Below are 5,227 nucleotides of genomic sequence, written 5' to 3'. Positions count from 1 at the left end.
GTTTTTGTCCATAAATAAGCCGCACCCGAATATAAGCCGCTCTGTCGTTCGCAGCGAGGACCCGCGTGCAATTAGTAACAGAACCGCGGGAGGGCGGGGTTTACTGGCTGAGCTAAGGCTGTGCAGGCTCGGCCCGCTAGGGGCCGCTGATGGGGCCAGGTGGCCCAGCACGGTGCTGCAGCTCGGGGCCGGCCGCCACTGCCACTGGGCTCGGTCACCCCGGGTCGGCGCTGCCCCGCGGTGGCAGGCAGGGACGGAGCTTCCCCTGCTCCTACGGCAGCGGCGGTGGGCGGGGACGGAGCTTTCCCGCGCCCGTGGGGCCGGCAGCGGGTGGGGACGGAGTTTCCCCGCTCCTGCCGCAGCGGCAGCGGGCGGGGACAAAGCACCCCGCCTCCTCCCCGAGCCGCGGCAATGGCTGCGCGGGGCCCCCCGTCTCTCCCCTGGGCTGCGGCAGAGGAGGGAAGAAGAGAGCTCTCCCGCCTTTCTCCCCGCCCCCCGTGCTGCCTGCAGGGAGCCAGGGCAACACTTTGTAACAATCGCAGAGTGCCAGCTTTTACTGGCAGGTGCTTGGCTCGGCACCCTGGCAGGCACTTCAGAGGTTGTAAATGTCAGAAAATTATTCACATATTAGCCACCCCCGAGTATTAGCCACACTTCCGGGTTTCCACCAAAATTTTTGTCAAATTGCTGCGGCTTGTATTAGTGAAATTACTGTACTGAAATTTTGTGTTTATAGATGTATTTTAATTGATTTCTGTGGGTAAAACTGTCTTCAAGTTTCCTATTGCTGCCTTTTTCCTACGTGGTACTTGAATAGTCTATGGTACCTGAAGATAAAATCTTCATCTTCCTCTTCCTCCCCCACCACATTTTTAAGCGCTGATGATACATATTGTTGGGGGTTTTTTTCCAGCTAAGCTATTACTAGCAGGAGTGACATTAAAATTGCTGGCCACAGCTTAACTAAGAGAACTTTTGTCAAGAGTCCTCTTCTATATGGCTGAAGTCATGCTATTATGAACCTTCATTTGAGAAGGTCAGATTAAAACAAGACTAAGTCAACATACAGCATTAAAAATGCTGGCAGTTAGTAATGATATGGGAATTTCCACTAACTGTGTTTCTCAGGTTGATTATGCTCATAAGAGTTCAAACTGGCTTCCAAGAGCCTGAATAGCTTAGAAAAAATCTAGGATTAATATAGGAAGGAACTCAACTATCATTTTTCCCACTTCAATCAATAACCTTTTCTATAATATTTTTTCATATTCTTGGCATCACTAAGTGGGCTTTGAGATATGAAGTTTGTTCCTTTAAGTAAGAGAGCTGGAACAGTTTACAGTGCAATCATAGAAAGGTTATTGTAGCTGATCAAAACTTGAAAAATTAACTTCTACATTACTTTAAAATTTTAGGAATATCTCTGCTACTTATTCAGATGAATTCTTGTTAGGATAATAGGCTAAGGGTTTAGATTTGCGCATTGCTTCTGTAGAAACAGGACCGCTTAAAAATACCATATTGCTATGATTATTTTAAAAACAAACTTCCAGATTAATTTGAATAGAGAAAGTATCTGGTGGTGACTGTACAGTGCAGGGTCCAGGTTCCTAATAGCTCATTCAAATTTTCTATTAAAAAATAAGTGAAAATGAATGAGGAAAAATATTAACACTTATGAAGGGCTGAAACAAGGTGGCTTGCACTTTGAAGTTTTTCTTTTTTTTCTTTTATTATCAAATATTATAAACAACTTGAGAGTAATTCAGTAAGGGCTAGACATCTATCTCAGCTTTTTCATGGGACAGGGAGGAAAATATTTTTCAACAGAAATGAGAGATGTAGCTGGGATACCTATTGTAATACTGTTCCACTATATTGGCATTAATGTAAAAAAATGAAAATCCACTTTTAGACCTCTTCCCCCATACCTCTGTAACTTGGCTGCATAGATGTCATGATTTCTGAAATGAACGTAACTTTATCCTGCCCCATTCTTGTGAATAGGCTTTTCTCAATCCCTTAATTTAAGAATGACACAGCAACTGTGTTTGACTTACAGCACTTATTTCCTTAAAGCTACATCCTTGGAAATAAACAGGCAACCTTAAGAAAAATCATTGGATGTTAAGGGGCTGGAATGGATCTTAACAATTGTCTAGTCCCAAAGCCCCCTGCCATGGGCAGAGGCACCTCACTAGACCAGGTTGCTCAAGGCTTTATCCAGTCTGGCACTGAACACCACTAGGGTCCTACTGAATAAATGCAATTCTTCTTTTCAAATATGTAATATTTTCTTTTTAGAGTAGGTATAATATTGTTGAAAACCCTTTATTTAATCTCTAATTTACAAGGTGAAGATGTTTATGCAATTAGGTGTTTTTCAGATATATATTCTGTTCTGCTTCTTAAAGCTAAGTTATATGGACTAATAGGAAGAGTGTAACTGTTCATAATTTTCCTCTACATAAATGCTGGTATATACAGCTTTAAAATATTTCCAATTATTTGACTGCAATTTGAAGGCTGCAAGAAGCAAGACATAGCCTTCTGAAGCTAAAGAAGAAATCAGGATATCAAATTTTGCTTTTGGCAGTCATTTGCACTTTGTTAATTTCATATATTACAGCATAAATAGCAATGATTGAGAGCTACGTATGTTTGAGTTCCAAGTTTCTTTCCCACTTTATCATGTATGACAAATTATTAGGAGAGGAGCTTTTGGTGGTGGGAGAAAAAGCTTATTTCGATAAGCCCAAAACCTTATATTCAATGGCTGCTTCAGCTAACCTTGCTTAAAAATTTCAGTCAGCTTAGTAACAGACACAAAAATGTCACATTTCAGGTAGGAATGGTCTGGTAAGTTTAGCTCGGCATCCATTTCTCCAGTCCAAAGTTTGTATGAACATGCTTGATGTCATTCTGTTAATTTGTACTTGGGATTTTCAATTTACCTACAACTTTGCAGTTAGGTAAAGGCTGTATCCTATAGAAGAGAGATGGACATGAAGAAATACTATCACATTTGGCTTTAGATGATGCCCGCTTACAGCATTAGAAAAACTGATACCAAATGATAAATTTACCAATGGCCTAGTCTGCTCATTATTTGTATATTAAACTGTGTTGTGCTGCACTGAAGTTTGAGAAGTAAATGAAATAAGTATGTTCCATTTTAATTTACGTTCATTTGAAATATGTAAGAACATCAGGCTGGTTCTGAGACTTCATTCTTTAATGTTGCCCAAAATTTTAATATCTATGTTAAAATTTATTTCAAGCATGTATGTATTTTTCTTTTGTGTTTAATTTATTCCCTCAAATAAAGAACTGGGGAATGGTTTCTTTGAGTAGGTTTGTTTAAATGTTATTAAAAAGGTTTGAATGCAGAGCATGATCTGCTACACTTCAGTTCTTCTGAGTGACTATGTTATAGCAGCAGAATAAAACTGGAATGTATCCATGGGATGCTCCATTGTAGTTGGCTGGTTTTTTTCTTTAAATTTAACTAGTGGCTAAGCCTACTTTTTTCTTGCATTTTATACTAAGATTTCATTTTGGCCTATTCTTACAGCTGGACAGTTCCTCAGAAGTGCTGCTTTACAGCCTTTTCTGAGCTCTAAGTCCTAACTCTACTGTTCTTAGGACAACATTTTTGCCTCCAAGTTTCACAAAGCAACTCATACGCTTGTGTTAGATTATTTTCCTTAGGCCAGAGGACATTTAAGCTAGTAATAATTGTTGAGAAGCATGGCCCATAATATTCAAATATTACCAAATAACCATTTAAGTCTTTTCATGGAGTAAGTGTAGTGTGAATACTTTGAAGGATCATGGTCCTGAAAGGTTTCTATTAGCACAGACCACTATAAGCATGTTCAAGCCTGACTACATACTCAAAATGTTTAAAATACAAACTATGACAAATAGTAACTGTCATTTACATTGTTCTTCATGAAAGGGACCTTAAGTGTTCATTTAACTGCTGTAAGAGAAAAATAATCTTACTGCTTTAAAAGTTATATTTCACCCACATGTAGGTCTGAACCAGTGAAAAAGCATTACTGTGGGCAAGATTCACTGCTTTCCCCTAACCCTGTCATACTTGGTGAGCAGTTTGTATATTAAAGATATGTTTTGTTTTCCAAATGCCAACTCACTACACCTGATACTGCTTTTGAAAAATGATAGCTTCATTCTAAGAAAAACAAGCTTTAAAATAGAAATGAAATACTGCTTTTTATCATAGTGTACAAATCAGCAGATTTCATCATACTCCTCATAAAAATTACAATTCTTCAAGAAAACAGAGTACATTTTTCCTTTTGGCCCAGTTGTCTAAACACTGGAAATAAGTGAAAGAGTGCAGTCCAGTGAACGAGGTCAGCTGAAAAGCCAGGGCAAGTTACATCATACTGCCATCCTCTTAACCCAGTAACTCTGGAGATCATCTGGTACCAAAGCTTCTACTTGGAACAGGGCCAACATGGAGCTGGTTACTTGGGCCCTTGCCAGGCTGCTGTCCAAACTTCTCCACCATTGGAGATTCCACTGCTCCTCCAGGCCCCATTTTCGTGACCACCCTCATGGTGAAGTTTCTTCCCCTAACAAATAACTACAGCTTCCCTGGTAGCAACTTTTGCCTGTTACCTCCCATCCTCTCGCCCTGTGCACCTCCAAGCAGAGCCTGGCCCTGCCTTCCCCAAACTGTCCCATCCTGCAGACTGCAGGATGATCCCCCTTCCTCTGTCTCTTCCACAGGCTGAACGGGCCCAACTCTCTCCGCCTTCCCTCCTCACCCTGTGCTCCAGCCCCCTCACCATCTTGGTGCCCGTCCGCTGGACTTGCTCCATGATGTCCATGCTTGCCTGTCCCAGGGAGCCCACAGCTGGACACTGCTGCCGTGCCCAGCTCACAGGTGCTGAACAGTCACTTCCTGAGCCTGCTGGCCTCACCCTTGCTGCAAGAGCCCCGAGTGCTGTCAGTGTTCCTTATCAGGAGGGCCATTGCTGAATGGCCTCAAGGAGCTGTCTGCAAGAACCATCTGCCCCTGCCTGGGCCCTTTTAGCCAAACCTGCTTGGCAGGACACCACTGTCCCCACCCTCACTGTTCAGTGGAGATACTCCATCCCAGAAGCAGGATGCTGCTTCTGCTTTTTTTAATCTGTATCAGATTCCTGTCAGGTCGTTTCTTCTGCAAGTCAAGAATAAACCTTCAGACCTGTAA

The sequence above is a fragment of the Catharus ustulatus genome, chromosome 1, assembly GCF_009819885.2.
Source record: "Catharus ustulatus isolate bCatUst1 chromosome 1, bCatUst1.pri.v2, whole genome shotgun sequence".
NCBI classification, from domain to species: Eukaryota; Metazoa; Chordata; class Aves; order Passeriformes; family Turdidae; genus Catharus; species Catharus ustulatus.
This window is presented reverse-complemented; position numbering follows the sequence as displayed.